Here is a 19,271-nt window from a genome sequence, read left to right as displayed (position 1 = left end):
CTGTAGCTCGACCTCCCAGCAGGCAGGGGAGAAACAACTACAGTGTAGCCAAAAACCCTGGAGCAGCAGTAGAAGCGCGGCAGGGGCAGGGCAGCAGCAGCGCAGCCCCCCGGTGGGAAACGAGGGCAGTCCCGGGTCCTGGTGGGGCACGCACTGGCTCTGGGCTTCCCGACAGCAGAGCAACAAAAGAAGCCAAGCTGGAAAGCTCAGTCACAGTGACAAAAAAACCAACTGTTATAAATGCAAAGGCAGATTTGGGTTAAATAAAAACAATTTATTATAAAACAATTTTTATAAAAAATAAACAATGAGGGAAAACCACAATAAAACAAACAGCGCAGCGCTGGGTGGACAGGGATCTATACCCAAAGGTATAGGTGTTCCCAAATCCACGAAGGAGGGTAAACTGTCCGGGGTTTTTATAGGGATTTTTAGCCTTGAGGCCAAATTCCAGGCAGGCACCATTCATCAACAGTCCTTGATTGTCGTATGAATTGATTTCCTGGCATTGGAGAATAGAGTCGAATGGACGTCCGGACCGAGTCTCCTCATATGTAAAGAAATTCTGAGTGGCTCTTGTGGTTCAGGCCATCCGGATGGGATGGCTGGATCCGGGTTGGAGCCGATGGATATTTCGGCTGGATTTTTCCTTTTGTTTACTTGATGGCTTTCCCCAACGGTAGCCCGCAAGGCGAGGTGTTCGGGTCCGGTGATGAATATCTCGTCGGTGCTTCTCCGTTTTGGCTTGATGTTTCGTGTCCTGCCTATTCTTCCCCGTTGATGGTCACCGAGCCTGTCCTTGTCAGTTTGAGGAGTTTTTTTTTTTCCTGTCAGCTTGATGGGCCGCGTCCTGTCTATTCTTTTGTTGATGGGCGCCGGCTAGGATCGTTATCCTTTGAGTGGGAATTCGTGGCTAGATCTGGGAAGGGCTTGTGTGTCATACTGTACTTTATATTTTATAGTATTGTTATATACATTTATTTAGATTTTTACGAATTTTTACAAGTTCATTTCTCACAGTCCCCCGCCTAATAATTCATTACATTAAAAATTCGTGTTATTTCATCCAATTCTGCAGGGGAGGACTATAATTTTTTTACTCACATTCATCTTCTTCCCAGTCTGTTAACGAATTCTCACTATATGCTTGTGCCAGGTTATATTTATTTTCAAACTTCTTTAAGGCTTTAATCACATTTTCGTTTTCTTTTTCCTCCTCTAATTTCATTAGTTTAGAGAGAGGAGTAGGTCTCCCTTGCGCTTTCTCAGGATCAATTGGAAGTGTGGCAATCTGCATTCCTTGCACAACAGAGTGAATTAGTCTGATGAAGCAAGGAATTAAGCAGGGAAGGAAAATGATTCCGGCAACTGAACAAGTGATGAAAAATACTAGCTTCTTCCACCAAGCCCCTTGCCCGAATATCTGGTCCCACCAGGAGGCTTGTAGGATTGAATTCCATTTTTGGACTGGCACATGAGCTACCTTTTTAATTTCAGCAGCCAATCCTTTTATTGTTTCTCCGTAATCGTCTATTTCCATACAACACTCGGATTCGTTGTATCTGCCACACACTCCTCCCTCCTCGGCTAGCAAATAATCGAGAGCTAGTCTGTTTTGGTACACAAAAGCTCTCATTTGTGAATGTTGTTTGGCTAGGAGTTCTAGGGCTTCTGAAGTGTGGTTAGAAACTATCTCTACCACCGCTTGTAATCTGATAAGTCTGTTGAGGAGATAAATGGGGGTTCTGTACCCCCAGCTGCCATCGTTTGCCCAAGTAGCGGGCCCGTAATATTGAATGATCCTTTCGGCAGGCCATTCTTCCTCTTTCCACTTTTGGTTGCCTCCCGCTATTGGTAGTTCCCGTTTTAATTCCCTCCTTTGTCTGTTTAATGTCTCAAAGAGAGGGGCTCCCAATGATTTACTCTCTGTTTTAGGTAGAGTAAAGAAAAAGGGCCGAATTATTCCAAGTGTGCAGGATCCTTTCCATTTTCTGGGTAGCTCGCTATAAGCTTTTTTCCCACATATCCAATATATACCATCAGGAGCTTCCCAACCCTTGTTCAACTTTGCCGGATCATCCCAATATTCCTTTAATCCTATTAGCTCATGGAAGGGATTGGCCCCAGAGTTTTTGTACCAGCAAAGTCCAATTATTTCCATCCATTCACAGTTATTCCCCCTGGAGCGACTCCAATAGCCCGTGGGTGGTTCAGGTTGCCAGGTTTTAGTCTTGCTTTCCGAATTCACCGTGAGTGTGCTTACACACGGGGTATAGCCTACTAAATCAGTGTATTCTTTCCCCTCTCTGCTAATGCAGACAGTACCGATTATTCTTTGGTCTATAACCCATCCTTCTGGTCTTTGTTTTGTTTTTGATATTTTAGAGCCTTCCCATTTTAGGAGTTGCTCTGGGGTAAGTCCCTCTCCCTTCCAAGGCCATCTTTCAGCTGATTTTAACCCGCCACAGATCCAACAGTTAGATAGACCTAATTCTGTGGCTATTTCTTGCATTAGATCTATAAAAAGATTCTGGTTGGGGTTTGGCAACCCCCAATTGCTGTATTGTTTCTCTAATTGCTCATAATGTTCACTAAGAGAGTTAAGCCTTTCCTGTTCTAGCCTCTTTTTCCGAGCCTCCGCTTCTCGCCTCCTTAACTCTAGGGTTAATTGTTTTATTTTGTTTTCAGGGTCCACCCCTTCCTCATCCCGGGAGAAGCAGAATACTGGGTCGAATTGCAAACATACCCGGTCATCATTATTTTTTAACAAATCAAGGATTATCGGTTCATTATTAAAAAAAGCTTTTTCTTCATGTTTTAAGTTTCTTCCTTCCCAATATACCTTCCCTCCCATGGTACACATTTTCAAATTCGCTTTATTGTAACATAAAGGGTTAACCGTATAATATGCCAAAAAGGTGGATTGTCTTTTCCCCCCTATCCAGACCGTTTTGTTACATTGACTGCAAATTGGAATTGGGGAAATCACTCCCACTTCTCTCCTATACCTGAAATGGGAAGTTTCAGTCTTTCTTTTTATAGGAGTTTTAGACTGCCCGTCCTTAAGACTTGCCGCTGGGTGATAACACCAGACCTCCCCTTTTAGTTCACATAGATTATACTGAGTGCCATTGGAAATACAAAACCCCCTTTGTTGTTCTGGAGGACAATCGATTATTCGTCCGGCATCTGTGTTGGTCTGGCACCGTTTACACTTCTCTAGGGGAGGATCCCCCAGAGGCACCTCGGGGCTCATTCCCTTGGTCAAGCACATGGCTAGATTCAGGAACATCAGGATTCCCCACCGGTGTATCCCTCTGCCTTGCCCTTCGCCCGTATAAAAATATACGGCGGGGATTACCATCTTCCCGGCAGCAGGGATATTCTTCAGGGGCCCTTGTAGTTCTTATGGCGTATCTCCTTTTAAAGGTAGCCCACCGAGACGACTTAATCGTGTCTGTCCTGCACGGTACTTTTACTGTCTTTCGGCACTCAATTTCCAAAGCCTCTGCCTTGGAGTCTAATTTCCCTCTTATCCCTTTTTGAAAAAGTAGGAACCACTCAGGAGAGTCGAGTTCCAACAATCCCGCCCTGGTGGCAAGTATTAAGAGACGGCTAGTCAAATCCTGTTCTTTTTCTAGACACTTTGTGCACAATCCTTTAGGTTTGTACCCTCCCAAACAGTGGGTTACCCAAATCTGATCACAATAGGCGCACTTGAAATGGATAAACGGAAAACAATTACATTCAGGGTGTATACAACTTATCTGATCGTTACTGTTCATTTGTGGTTACGCTGTATTCTGATCTTTAGTTCTCCCGGAGGGGTGGTGACTTTCCACTTGGAGGTGTCGTATTCCTTCACTTTCTTTACCCGAGATGAGTGGGTCCAACCTTTTTCTGCGGTCCGGACAGCTGTGTCGGTGGTCAGGAGAACCAGGAAAGGTCCTTCCCAATGGGGGCTGAGGGGAAGCTCCTTCCACGCTTTGACGAGGACTTTATCCCCAGGCTGTATCTGGTGTATTGCAAATCCCAGTGAGGTGCTTTGGGGAATCAGTCCTTTTTTCGTAGTTCCTGTAAATTTTTGTTGATAGCAATGAGATATGGTTGTATTTGTACATCCTCCACTTGGGGGTGTCCCACCGGCATTCTATGTTTGTATGGCATTCCGTATAACATTTCAAAAGGGGACAGACCCGTTTCAGAATGAGGCATTGTTCTTATATTTAGTAAAGCAAGAGGGAGGCACTTAATCCATGACATTTTTGTCTCTATCATGAGTTTAGACAGTTGGGATTTAAGTGTCTGATTCATTCTTTCCACCTGTCCTGAACTCTGAGGATGCCAGGGAGTGTGGTATTGCCATCTGATACCCAGAGCTTCTGAAGTTTGTTTTATAATTTTTGAAGTGAAATGAGTTCCTTGATCCGAATCAATACAGTCCACTATCCCATACCTAGGGATGATTTCTTCCAATAAAATTTTTGATACTGTTTGGGCCGTAGCCCTTGCCCTAGGGAAGGCTTCTACCCAGTGCGTAAGTTTATCAACTATTACTAATAAGAATTTATATCTCCCGATTTTTGGCAATTCGGTGAAGTCCACCTGGATTCTCTCAAATGGTCGGTATGAGAGAGGCCGCCCTCCCCAAACGGTTTGTTTGGAGTTGGATTTATTTACTTTTTGGCAAACCACACACCCCTGTACCTCTTGTTTGGCAATTTCAAAAATCCCCTTGCATCCAAAAAATTTCAGGAACTGATCTGCTAGCGCCCGAGTTCCCCAATGGGTCTGTTTGTGTAGCCTTTGTAACACTCTCCTTGCCACTCCCCTCGGGATCAGTTCCCTCCCATCAGGTAACCACCATTTTCCCTGTTTCATGACTCCTCCTATTTTTTTGAATTCTTCAATCTCTTTCTCTGAAGGGAGCATGGGGATTTCAGGGGATTCCTCCGGAGTCACCTCGGGAATACTTACGGTAAGCAGGGCTGCTCGTTTTGCCTCTTTATCGGCTAAGTTGTTACCTCGGGTTTGAAACTGCAACCCCGTCTGGTGTCCTTTTACATGGACAATTGATATTTCTCTTGGCCCCCGGACCGCCTCTAGAATCTGTCTGATTATTTCCCCATGAATTAGATCTTTTCCTTTGGTATTTATTAGACCCCTCTCTTCCCAAATTTTTCCAAAAGTATGTACCACACCGAAAGCATACCGTGAGTCTGTGTATATGGTCCCTCTCCTTCCTTTCAACCTCCGGAGGGCTCTTAGGAGAGCATAGAGCTCGCAAGCTTGTGCAGACCAACTTGCTTTCAAAGGTCCAGATTCCACAACTTCCCCAGATGCACCATTTATTATCGCATATCCTGATTTTCTTTTTCCCTCAATAATTCTCGAGGATCCATCTACAAACCACCTTTCTCCCCCTTCTAACTCCTGATCTTCTAAGTCCGGTCTTATTCTGGTCTGCAGCTCCACGATTTCTGAACAGTTATGAACTAATTTCTCTAAAGGTTCACCGAATAAAAACTGAGCAGGATTTTGTGCCGAGGTAGTTTTTAATTCTAAACCGGGTGAACTGATTAAGATGGCTTAATATTTCAGGAGCCTGGAATCAGTCAGCCACTTTTCTGCTTTTTGCTGCAATATGTTTCTCACATCATGGGGAGTGTAGACTACCAGAGGAGCCCCAAAAGTTATTTTCTTTGCTTCTCCTACTAACAGAGCTACTGCTACAATTGCTTGTAAACACGTAGGCCAACCTCGACTGACCGGATCTAAGATCTTTGAAAGAAACCCTATAGGCTTCTTTTTGTCTGCCCATTCCTGAGTCAGGACTCCCTGCGCTGTTTGTCCACTCACATCCACAAACAACTGGAATTCTTTATTTGTATCTGGTAGGGTTAGTACCGGGGCAGTCATAAGGACAATTTTTAATTTCTGAAAATTGGAATCGTCCTGTTCAGTCCACTTTAGTCTATCAGTGTTTAATCTTTCATATAAAAACTTCACCTTTTCACTGTAACCCTCAATCCACTGCCTGCAGTATCCCAGGAGCCCCAGGATTTGTCTAATTTGCCTTTTTGTTTTTGGTGCAGGCAATGCGAGGATGCCTGCTACCCTCTCCGGGTCTAATTTTTTCTTCCCTTGGGATATCCAATGTCCGAGATATTTTATTTCAGGCTCTGTGAATTGCAGCTTGGATTTTGATACTTTCAAACCTTTCTTTCCTAGGAAGTTTAACAAGGCAATCGTGCTTTTTCTAACGCTTTCTTCAGTTGGTCCAGCTATTAGCAAATCATCTACATATTGCAAAAGCTTTGTATCGCCCTCTAAAGTAAATTGGGTTAATATTTGTTCTAAAGCTTGTCCAAACAGGTTCGGGGACTCCACAAACCCCTGGGGGAGGACCGTCCACCTTAACTGTTGTTTGCGGTTTGTTTCTGGGTCCTCCCACTGAAATGCAAAATAATCTCTGCTCCTCTCATCCAGAGGGCAAGTCCAGAAGGCATCTTTTAAATCAATCACACTATACCACACATCTTCTGGTGAGAGTCTATTTAGTAAAGTATAGGGGTTGGCCACCACCGGGAATCTAGTCCGGGTCCTAGCGTTTACCGCTCGTAGGTCCTGGACCAATCGGAAGCTACCATCCGTTTTCCTTACAGCCAGTATGGGGGTGTTGTGTTGGGACATGCAAGGCTCCAAAGTTCCTCCTTTTATGAGGTCATCAATTATTTGTTTTAACCCCCTTCTCCCTTCCATCGGGATGGGATATTGTTTGATTCTTATAGGGTCCTCGGAGTTCTCGATTTTTATTTTGATAGGTTTGATATCTAGCTTACCTACCTCTCCTTTTGAATGCCATACTTTAGGGTTAATTCTCTCTTCATCTTTAGGAGTCAACCTAAATATTTTTACCACCAATTCAGAGTTTTTAATCAAGATATTTATTCTTAAAGCAACAATCATGTCCCTACCCAGTAAATTGTAATCTGCTTCCTCTACTAATAGCAAATTCCCTAAGCAAATTTTATTTTCAGATTCTATTTCCACATCTTTTATTATAGGTACTTCAAAGGGGTCTCCCTTTGCACCGATTACAAAAACTTTTTCTCTGCTTGCCACACATCCGTATGGTAATTTTTGCAGAGTACTTCTTTCTGCCCCAGTATCTACAAGAAAACTTACCACTTGTCGTTGGGGTCCCACTTTTAACTTTATCAAGGGCTCCTTGGATGTTCTGGTCCCCAAATTAAAGAGCCCCTGACACCCCTAGTCTTCCTGAAAAATTTTCTCATCTTTTAATTTTTGTTTACATTTTCGCTGAATGTGTCCTACCTTTTTACAGTAGTAGCATTCAGGGGGTTCTTTCCATGGGGCCGGGGCTGCCCGGTGAGAATCTCGACCTTTCCCGGGTATTGATTTAAACTTACCCTGCATCTGTTCTTGTTTCTGGACTTCTTTTACCGCTGTTACTAAAATTCTAGCTTGCGATTTCTGCTTCTCATCTTCTCTTCTCATGTACACTTTTTGAGCTTCCCTTAGGAGCTCTTGAAGACTTTTATCTTGCCACCCCTCAATCTTTTCTAATTTCCTCCTAATATCTTCCCAAGATTTAGCAACAAATTGTGTTTTTAACAGAACCTCCCCCATAGGAGAGTTCGGGTCAGTCCCAGAATAAATCTGTAAACTTCGCCGTAACCTCTCGATCCACTCAGTGGGTGGTTCCTCCTTTCCTTGACACTCTTTGAAAACTTTGCTAATGTTCTGGCCCCTAGGGACCGCTTCTCTTATACCTTGTATAATCATGCTCCTTAAATCCATCATGTTCCTTCTGCCTTCCTCCGTCTGTGCATTCCAGCTCGGGCTTGCGCTAGGCCATTTCTGGTTACCTGGCGTCCCCTGTGGGTTGCGTCTGTCCCAGTCTCTGATCCCGGCTTGTTTAATCATTTCCCTTTCCTCCGGATTAAACAGTGATCTCAGGATTGCCATAAGATCGTCAAAGGTATAAATGCTACTCCCTAAAAATTCATCTAACCTCTCAGCCACTCCGAGAGGGTCATCTAACAACCGCCCCATCTCTTTTTTAAATGCTCTTACATCTCCAGAGTTAAGGGGGACATTCACAAAACCGATCACTCCCGGGGCCGTCGGTACTTCCCTAAGAGGGAGCAACCGGTGCCCCTCTTCACTCTCTCCCCATTCATTATCTATCATTCTTGCTTTTAAACGGGTTCTACTTGCGGGAGGGGAATTGGTGATTGTGTATTGCCTCCCTGTTATTAATTGTGGAATTTCTGCCGCCACCCGGTTGAAGGGAGGAGCCCCCTCCGTTGTATGGGAGGGTCCCGGTTGTGGCGGCTGGATCGGCAGGGGCGGATAGGGTGTTCCCCAGCCTTGCGCAGAAAAAACCTCCAAGGAGGTTGCTGTGGTTACGGTGTTTACAGGCGGGGAAAGGGGAAGGGCTGCCGGCATTGCTGCTGGCCCCGACTCTCCCGCTTGAGACACACGTATCTCAGTGGGTTGGTCTCGGGGGCCCAAGGGTGCTGAAGGCACCACCTGATCGGCAGAGGAAGGTCCCGCTGGTCCTCGATACGGGGGTGGTAAGTGATCGAGGGGTTCCCAGGACTCAGTTTTCGACTCACGTTTTTCTTTTTGCTTTATTGGAAATAGCCCTACTCTGGCATTTACCCAGAGCTTAGCGTATTCCTTCTCCTCAGGATCTGAGGGGACTTTGTCCTCCACATAGGAGAACAACTTGTTACACGTCCATTTTTCAAATGTGCCTAACACTGGCCAAGTGAGGTGACTTCTCAACTCCTGTCCTCCCCAAACCTCCATACAGTAATGTATTAATTTCTCCTTTGATTTCCCCTTCCTTTGGGGACAATCTTCCCAGTGTTTTAGCATCCACCCCAAGGGACTTTCCAGTGGGATGTCTGGTGATTCCTCCCCCTGATCGGAGGAATCTTTTCCTGTGCTTCTTCCTTGAAGCTTACTCTTTTTCTGCCCCATACTTCGCAAATATATTCTTACCTTTCTTCGACTTCTCCGTGAGTCGATATCAGTTTCTGCGTTGTGTACTTAGGAATCAAAATTTGCCGATACTCACCTTTCAGCGAGCTGAGCTGAGGTCTCTTGTAATCGGAACTTTTGATTCTTCCCTGGACCTCTCCCTGGGTCCGTTACTAAGAGGGTTTACCAGCCTCGAGCTCGACAAGACGTCCCTTCCCCTCTTAGTACCTTGCGATCAGTTCCCGAGACACCCTTTGGTCTCAGGTTTTACGAGTGTGTGTCGAGGGAAAAAAAAAAAACTTTCACTCTGTATCGCTTCCTTCGCGGCCGGCCAATTCCCTCGCGGGAGGATGGAAACGCGACCTTGAAGTCCGCACTCGCTTCGTGATCAGATCACGTCTCACACACTCGCCCGATCGCCCGCTCAACCAGCAGTACTTACAGCTATTTTCCTGCGTGGGTGTCCCTTGTGCGCACTAGACGTTTTACGAGCAAAGTAAGCCGCGGCTCCCGAAGGCTCCGTGCCTTCCGAGCTCTCCGATCCGGATTTATCCTTTTTATTGTGGTTTTTACCTCCGCCTAAATTTGGTTCGGATATCGGAACGAACTACGGGGGTTCTTCACTCACCAGGCCGCCAAATTCAGCGGGGGTACCCGTCCCGGGCAGCGAGATTCCCCGCAGTTTCTCCGATCCGAGTCACGGCACCAATCTGTTATAAATGCAAAGGCAGATTTGGGTTAAATAAAAACAATTTATTATAAAACAATTTTTATAAAAAATAAACAATGAGGGAAAACCACAATAAAACAAACAGCGCAGCGCTGGGTGGACAGGGATCTATACCCAAAGGTATAGGTGTTCCCAAATCCACGAAGGAGGGTAAACTGTCCGGGGTTTTTATAGGGATTTTTAGCCTTGAGGCCAAATTCCAGGCAGGCACCATTCATCAACAGTCCTTGATTGTCGTATGAATTGATTTCCTGGCGTTGGAGAATAGAGTCGAATGGACGTCCGGACCGAGTCTCCTCATATGTAAAGAAATTCTGAGTGGCTCTTGTGGTTCAGGCCATCCGGATGGGATGGCTGGATCCGGGTTGGAGCCGATGGATATTTCGGCTGGATTTTTCCTTTTGTTTACTTGATGGCTTTCCCCAACGGTAGCCCGCAAGGCGAGGTGTTCGGGTCCGGTGATGAATATCTCGTCGGTGCTTCTCCGTTTTGGCTTGATGTTTCGTGTCCTGCCTATTCTTCCCCGTTGATGGTCACCGAGCCTGTCCTTGTCAGTTTGAGGAGTTTTTTTTTTCCTGTCAGCTTGATGGGCCGCGTCCTGTCTATTCTTTTGTTGATGGGCGCCGGCTAGGATCGTTATCCTTTGAGTGGGAATTCGTGGCTAGATCTGGGAAGGGCTTGTGTGTCATACTGTACTTTATATTTTATAGTATTGTTATATACATTTATTTAGATTTTTACGAATTTTTACAAGTTCATTTCTCACACAACCAACCAAAAAAAAAAAAAAAAAAAAAGAAATAATAATAAAAAAAAGGAGCAGGCAAAACCCACGGAAACAGCAGGATCCCTTGTGAGAAATACTGGCCACGTGTGTCCAGTCGAGCAGCCCGCGCCGAAAAGAGGAAGGGCTGCCTCTCGCCCTGCCCTCAACTCCCTCCGGAAACCCTGGCTTGGTTCCCAAACATCGCGACAGCCCCAGAGCCAGGGAGGATAGGGGGTGTGGGCGGTGGGGCAGGGACAGCAGCCACTCGGGGCACAAACAAAACAAATCAAAAACCCAAAAAATTGTATGGGATAAACCATCCCCAAGACAGTGAGTTATCTCTCTCCCTGGTGCCAGGTGGTGGAACTTCCAGTTGTCAATAAACATTTTGCCTTGAAAACAAGATGTAGGGAGATAAATAGCTGGAATTTCTGATTGACAAACACTTCACTTTACAAACTATAAAAACTAGACAGTTTCTCGGAAGCTGTGAAAAATGACGTTCACTCTTCTGGTAAACTTTAAAAGGTTTAATAAAAAAGACAATAGGGGACAAAGACAGTAAAGCAAAGGGTTAAAACGGCCGGGTGCACACCGGGTGTTTTGGAAACACCCTTTATATACCATTTCTATTGCATCAACTTGATGCATATTCATAGACCTTGATGCATATTCGAGCTTTTCTATTAACTAGTATATATTTTCCAGGAACTTTTTAGCATGGCCACTCATTGGGTCCACCTTTTTAGAGCATGCGTGTTTCTTGGCTTGTGGTTTTAATCCTCTTCTTATCACCTTTTAATTTGGGCCTTGGCTCCTTCTTTCCACAGACGGTGAGTGTTGATAATCAGCAGGGTCCCCATCACCTGTTCATTGAACGTTATCCTAACTAAGCAGACAGTTCAAACATACATGTATCAACTATAACAGCAAAGTCATTTTAACATTACACATATAACATTCATCTTAATACTTGCAAAAAGCCAATATTATAATATGAATTTATAACAGAAGCAGAAGTCTTCTTCACACACCTTGGAAACGTGTAGCGCTTCTCCCACAGAGTTTGGATGAAAATTCCACAGATACTTTTCTGGAAATTGAGGGAAAGAATTCTATGTGTACTCTATCATCAATTTGGTGGTAAGTTACACTGAATCCTAATTTATACAATTTCTTTGCTAGCTGTAACGTAGGTACCTTTTTCGTGCACTGTATTTTATCTACTAGTAGTTCTTTTTGTTTTATTCCTGTGTAGTAAGTAGTCTGTTTAAAGTCTTATGTCTGTTAATCTTGTGTCTATTCAATAAATAATTCATTTTGTAATAGACTTAATCGGCCATTATTAAGAACTTGTGAATGAGAGACATTTGGGATTCAGGCCACCCTAAACAGAGCTATTGCTAGAAATCTGAGTCAAAGTCAGGACTTGCCTAAGCTCCCCTCTCTCATTCGTAACACCTACCCAGAAGGGACCCCTTCCCTAGTTCCCAGAAAATGACCCTGAGGTAGTATAGCATAAGCTCCTGGTCCTACCTGTGCCACTCACACACAACTGGGTTTTCCCACTTCATTAAGCAGTTTCAAATAAACAGTGATGTGTTGGGGATTTTTAAGGGGAAATTGTCCTTCTTAAACCATGGGGGTTTGCTTTCCCGGGAGGAGAGCAGCTCTGAACCCTGAGGGGTTTCCAGGTGCTCTCTGCATACCTCTGGGCTCAGCTGGAGCCATTTTAGGTCAATGATGCCCCAATGCATAAGTTCTTTTAGTAAGTGGGACATCAACACAATAGGCCACTGTGTCACCTACGGGGATGGGGATGGAGACAAGGTCCTGCCATCCTCTGCTTTGGGCCCAACTTCATGTGTTTCCCACATGTCATGGCCAGGGGTGCAGAGGGATGCGTGGCAGGTTGTGCTCCATGCACATGTTTTGCTGGAGGGGAGTGGGGCTGTGGCTGGGGGAGCAGCATGATGCTGGCTGCAGGCACGTGCCCATGTTTTGCGCATGTGAGCGTATGTGGCTACATACCTGTTTGCATGTATGTATGTGTGTGTGGATGTAGGTGTGCCTCTAGCTGCTCATGTGCATGGGACTGTATGTAGTGTCTGCATGTATCTGTGCCTCTGTGTGCATTCTGACATTCGTGCATGTGCCAGAATATGTGTGTGCATGTGTTTGTGCATGTGTGCCCAGTGCCCATGTATGTGCACATGTGCTGGTATTGGCATATGCATCTGTATTCATGTGCACCTGTGTCTATGTGGGCACATGCATGTGTCCACTTATGCATGTGTGCATACTCACGCACACGTGACCCTGTGTTTGCAGACGCGCACATCTGTGTACCCGCGTTCGCTCCACCCTCCGCCCTCCTGCTGTTCCCCATTGGCCAGTGCGTTGGCTGCAGGGATGTGTCAGGGCGGCAGGAGGCAGTGGCGGCTGGTGTCTTTGTGTACTGGTGGCGCAGGCTCGTGGTCCCTACCCATCGCCCACAAGCCACGGCATGATGCTTATGTACATCGCATACCTCGTGCTGCCCGTCTTCGGCTCTGTGAGCAACAGAGGTACCTCATTGTGCGTGGGGGCGTCAAGTTTGTGTCCCGGGGCCACTCCACATGGGGAGGGCAATGTGTGAGAGTGGAGACTGTTGCCGTGGCCGCACGCGTATGGCTGTCCGTCGCCCTACCCTGCTCTGCCCGCTGGGCTCGTTCCATACCACGTGACCACCGGCAGGCGAAATGTCAAGGATCAGTCCCTCCCTCCCCTCGTCCCCTCAGTCCTCTCAGCAACGCCCGTTATGGGGGTCTACCCTTTCCGTCCCCCGGGGCTGCCCCTGCTCCTGCCACTTGCCCCGCTCCCACCTGCGCCTCCAGTCTCTGCTCCTGTAGATTCATTTTCCTTTTATTTTTTCAATTTTATTTTAATTTTTAATTTAACCCACCCACTCCTCCCTCCTCTATCACCATGTCAGGTAGCCAGGCACCAGGCCATCCCAGCATAGCTGTAGATGTTAACAGCCATTTTTTAACCTCCATCATGTGTAGCTGAGTACATTGCACTGTAAATTCCTGTTAAGTGGATTCATTCTACTGGGGTCATCAGGTGCACAGTCCCTTTGGGCCAGGCACCCACAAATTGTGGCCAAAAAACCCTTAAGAAAAAAGATTAAATTGAGGAGGGGAAATCCAGCAAGAAAAAGCAATTTGCCTTAATTCCAAAAATCAGATTGGAAGATTTGGAGAGTGAAATGTGTGGTTAAACAGGGACTAAAATACCTCCCAAAAGCTGCTGGTTGGCCAGTGTTATAAATGCAAAGGCAAATTTGGGTTAAATAAAAGAACAATTTATTATAAAACAATTTTTATAAAAAAATAAACAATGAGGAAAAAACCACAATAAAACAAACAGCGCAGCGCTGGGTGGACAGGGGTCTATACCCAAAGGTATAGGTGTTCCCAAATCCACGAAGGAGGGTAGACTGTCCGGGGTTTTTATAGGGATTTTTAGCCTTGAGGCCAAATTCCAGGCAGGCACCATTCACCAAGGGTCCTTGATTGTTGTATGAATTGATTTCCTGGCGTTGGAGAATAGAGTCAAATGGACGTCTGGACAGAGTCTCCTCATATGTAAAGAAGTTCTGGGTGTTTCTTGATTTCATTGTGGTTCAGGCCATCTGGATGGGATGGTTGGATCCGGGTTGGAGCTGATGGATATCTCGGCTGGACTTTTTCCTTTTGTCTACCTGATGGCTTCCCCCAACGGTGGCCTGCAAGGCGGGGTGTTCAGGTCCGGTGATGAGTATCTCATCGGAGCCTCTCCTTGTTAGCTTGATGATTCATGTCCTGTCTATTCTTTTCCGTTGATGGGCACCGAGCCTGTCCCTGTCAGCTTGATGATCCTTGTCTTGTCTATTCTTTTTCGTTGATGGGCGCCGGCTAGGATCGTTATCCTTTGAGTGGGAATTCGCGACTAGATCTGGGAAGGGCTTGTGGGCCATACTGTACTTTATATTTTATATCATTATTGTTATATACATTTATTTAGATTTCTACGAATTTTTACAAGTTCATTTCTCACACCAGTCACTTGCAAAGTCGTGCAGCAGCTCTGTTCCTTCTGTGGTGACACTATGGATGCTAGCTTTGGAGCAGGCTGCAGGCCCCATGGCCTCTCAGTCCTGCCTGAGAAGCTAGCCTGAGAATTCATAGGAGGATTTCAAAACAATCCTCAGAAACAGAAAACAACTGCCAGGTGCTATTTGTCTGTCCTCTTGTTTTCCTTGCAGGAGAAAGTCAGGGGGTGGTGAACCCCACTGACCAATGATGGTGATGTGGTGATTTACTGACCAATAAGAGTTTCCTTTCTGTACTTTCCACGAACTAATCTATATAACAAGCCTAGAGCAATAAACTAGAAGATTTCTCCTGTTCTGACTCCCCTGAGAGTCCGTGTCGTTCTTTCCCGCCGTTCCCAATTAGAACGACAGTGACACCACTGCTAAAGGCTGTCCCTCATTGGTGTTCCCCACCCAGCTGCTCTCCCCATCAGCTCCATGCTCCATCCCACCTAGCCCCAGCAGCCACAAGTGTCCCATCACCACACCCTTGATGTGGCCAACACCCTCCTCTAAAACTGGATTGTGAGAAGACACAACCAGCAAAATAGTTTTCCATTAAACAGGGGTAACATTTTTTCTGCTGTGCTAAATCGCTTCCTGTTCTGATTTTGTGGGTAATTTTCTTTATTGAATACCCTTTGGTTGTGTATCTTCACCTTTTTTTTGTACTAAATCTAAAGTATGGTCTATTTTTTTATATGGTCTATTTTCTTATATTACCTAGTTTCTGATGTAAATCTCTCTGTAGAGACATACTCACCATGGAACAAAGGAGCAGCGGTAGGGAATTCCACAACTCACTTGCAAACAAACAACAATAACTACAGCGTTAGCAACAAAACAGAACCAGGGACTCCGTGGCAGCTTGCTCAGCTGAGACGGGAAGGGATGGAGGAGAGGCTTTGCTTCACAAACCCCCTCGGGCGGGCAGTCCCAGTGCTCCTGCAGGGCTCTGAGGAACACTCAACTGGAACAGCAGGGATGAGCTGAGATCCTGGACCTGTGGATGAGGTGTATCAGCAGCTCCACGGCGGTGGCTGGCACTGCCACATGTCCTGGCAGGACAGGGGGTGTGAGGCGCAGCAACGGAGAGGGAAAAAGGAGAAGCAGCAGCTCCGTCTGGGTGATGGCAAAGTTTCCTTCTCCCCACCGCAACAGCTCTACGCACCAAAGTTTTCTTTTCCAAAGCTGAAGGAGCCCGCTAAACTGTCCCCGCCCTCCTCTTTTCCTGTCCCCTTCCCCCCTTGAGCCCAGCCAAACTCTTTGTCTTTTCTTAAGAACCCACCAAGTACTCTCCGTTAGGTTTTCCCCCATCCGCCCCCCCCTACCCCGCCGCAACTAATGGGTAAAAATTCCACAGGCAAGCCAGAATTAAAAAAAAAAAAACAACCTAACCCCCAACAATAGAGAAGTCACCTTGCAGCCTTAGTACTCAAAACAAGACCAGAAGTAGAACTGCCAAGACACAGTTATGTCTGAAAACTACAGAGACAGTTTGCCAACAGAAGTTTTATGTTATCATCATAATGTTGTGTTTCTACTAATTTTCTTCAGTTATTCCCTGTTGCAGGATCTGAAAGAACATTTAGTAATGTTAAGGATCAACATTTTCACTTGATGGACTTTTGCCTGCTTAAACAGCACACCTGGAGTCTCAGCTATTTGGACCTCAAAACAATAGTTATTTTTTCATTTCCCTGGAGGACATTGGACATTATTTTTGTTCCATTTGCAAAGCTGTGAAACTTGGGTTTTATATCAATGTAAATGGTGTAAAACCAGAAATATTGTAAAGCTCTTTTGGCAAAAGCATGGTACTAGTCCTTGCCTTCCTATTCTTGTAGAAGAATATAAAAAGGACTTTGCAAAAGAATCAGAAGATGTCTAAATTTTTTTAAAAATTGCATGTACACAGAATAACTTTGTATCTTTTCGTTGGTTAGTCCATGAACAAGATTGGGGGAAAAAAAACAAAGAAAAAAAGAATATGCTAAAAAATTTGTTTGAAAATTAAAAAATTTGAGAGAAGAACCTTTTGCCAAAAGATGACCTTAGAAAAATATGGAGTTCAATCAAATGTTAAGTTTGAATTTATTTCTTTGTTTGCCTTTAGTTGTGTGGCTTTGCCAGTTAGTCAGCCTAGTACCAGTGTCTGAGTGACTTTAGCTAATGTTTCAGGTTTAGGTACCATATGCTTATCCATTACCACTCCAGAAAATCCATTTTCAACTTGTTTAGTCAGTGTACCAGTAGAAATTTGGCCTCAGTGTATGCAACAGATGATTAACAAGTCCATTAATTGAGTTTTTTTTAGTGCAGAGTGAGAGGGCAGATATGGGAAATGGAAAAATAGAAAATTCCACAGATGCTGAAGGGTTCAATTTGTAGCCTTAGAAAGAGCTTGGGTTAATGTAATGATAGAGGTACACAAACATTAACTAGAAAAATTATAAACTTATGTTTTTATAGTTATAAGTAAGACTATGTCTTGAGTAAGTAAGAAATTATATTAGGTAAAATAGTGAGAAGTTTAAGCTGTAATAATGTGATTTATAGAGTAAGCTAGAGATCTAGAAGCTATAATAGAGATGTGTGTATGAGTACGTGACCTGTCAGCTTAGTGGCTAAGAGACAGACACAGTGCAGCAAAATTAAGCAAAGGTGATAGGTTAATAAGTAGAAACAAGTTTCGTGTCAACTGTCTATTGGACCAAAATGTTATATATTGCTGTGTGAAAAAGAAACCCGTGACTACCTTGAGCTATGGCTGACTTGTTGCTTTGTGGGTACGGAGGAGCCCGCCGAGCCCGAGATCCTGGCTCTCCCCTGGAGACAAGATACTTCTCTGTAAGAGAGAGAAAATGCATCGCTCCCAGGGATCTTTGAGTTAGTTATGTTAAACTGTTGTGCCCCATTGGTGTTCCCTCCTGCTGTCCCACCCCGATACATGTATCTCGGGCTCCCCCGCCCCTCTCCTCCCCTATAAATATCCTGGGTTTTCCCCTGTTTGGGAGATTAGCTGTTCCTGGCTCCCTTCGCCAAAGCTCTGCCTAAATAAAGGTTTGTGCTTAGCAGAATGCTGGACCAGCTTTCTCGTCCCTTCTTCCCGTGTTGCCTGCCCGCCGCCACTGAGCCGAGCTGGAATCGCTCAACTGCCCGAAGCTGCTCACACGCGCTTCGGCCCAGCCCTTTTCAGGGCTGCTTCTCTAGAGAAGTCGCGGTGCTCCGGGCTTTCTCTCACCGCGGCAACTGGCGTTTCAACGTGGGGCATTCGAAGAAGCCCTGAAGAAGCGTCCGCCTGCAGTTTTAGCTGCGAGGTGTGCCGCCACTTGAGCCACCGCCCCTCGAGGAAGCTTGCTTGCGTTTTAGCAAGAGGCAATCCAAGAGGCTGTGACCGGGACCCTCGCTGACCATCTGGGGCAAGGAGAAAAGCCCCTGAGGACCAGCCGCCTAGGTGACCACCCACCCAGCAGCTTTATGTTAGCCCGCCTGCATCTGCTGAAGAGAAATTGTAAGTCGATCCCGTGAAGGGTTTTTTCGGGCTTTTTTCTTTTTCTTTGCTGTTTTACTGCTGGGCAGGGAGTGAAAAAGGATGGGGAAACAGTTCTCCGCATGGAGGCTGACCCCACCTGAGAGGGACTTGTACATCCAAGTTGTAAGCACCCTAAAAGCGGGAAATTTTAAGTTTTCTAAAGGGGATTTAAAAAGATTTATTCATTGGGTTTTAAAACATTTTAAGATTAATTCGGGTTCTGCTAAATCGGGAATTTTTTGGGATAATGTGGGAAGAAAGTTATATACCGTTCAAGCAAAGGGAGACTTTTCTGTTGCAAAATTTTTTCCTGTGTTTCAAAATATTATTTTCTCATTGGAAAAAGAGGGAAAAGAAGAGGGAGTTTTGGGTCGCCAGTTGAACCCCCCACCCCAGTAAACCTCTCCAAGTGTCCCTAAACCCTCTTCCATATCTGAGAACCAGTTGGCGGGTGGACGTTGCCCCTGGGCACAGGGCTGCTGCCGTCTCCCTGACACCCCCCCACCGTCTCTCTACCCGTACCAGGGCGACAATGGCCATGCCGCTCTGGGTCTTTCCTCTAACCTCTCTCCTATGCCCTCACACCCGATTGTGTCCCCCCCAGTTCCTAGTGTTAGCACAGATGGCGCCGGCAGTGTGGCCAGCCCTGCCATTTTGTCCCACTCCCACCCCGGTTTTCCCGCCCTCGATGCCCAAAATGGCCACTTTCCTGCCTCTACCCCTTCTCTTCCTGCCGCGTCCTGTTCCTCCTCCCCCGCCACTGCATCGATGAGTGTAACTGCTTCGGGCCCCGCCCCATCCATCGGGAAACCCCTCCCCATCGCGGGCCCCCATCCCGCCCCTACGTGCCGGGGCCCCACCCCCGGCGGAGCGCCCACTCCAGGTTCCCAGTGCCCCGAAGGTCGGGGCGGCTCCGGCCGGAGCGGGGCCCTCTCGGCTTCCCCACCCGGCCACAAAAGGGCCAGCTCTAGGCACCCGAGCCGGCCCCGCGCTGTCACCAAGCGCCCCCCACCTCCACTAGGAGATGAGAGCAGTGAATCTTCTTATTCAGATTCTGAGTATGAAGACCACTGGGCTGAGGTGCAGAGGGAAGCCACACGAGCGGGGA

The 19,271-nt window shown here is 46.0% G+C and overlaps 1 pseudogene; it reads right to left on the bottom strand.

The window, feature by feature from the left end:
- The window catches only part of LOC148183305 (uncharacterized), a 31,507-nt pseudogene extending 12,804 nt beyond the window's left edge, over positions 1 to 18,703 (bottom strand).
- Positions 18,704 to 19,271: the final 568 nt, after the last annotated feature.

Source organism: Pseudopodoces humilis, chromosome 12 (genome assembly GCF_049639895.1).
Source record: "Pseudopodoces humilis isolate 2021_Gansu_Grassland_sample_001 chromosome 12, ASM4963989v1, whole genome shotgun sequence".
Classification (NCBI taxonomy): Eukaryota; Metazoa; Chordata; class Aves; order Passeriformes; family Paridae; genus Pseudopodoces; species Pseudopodoces humilis.
Note: the sequence above shows the minus strand (reverse complement) of the source record. Positions and strands in the feature narration are given on the sequence as shown.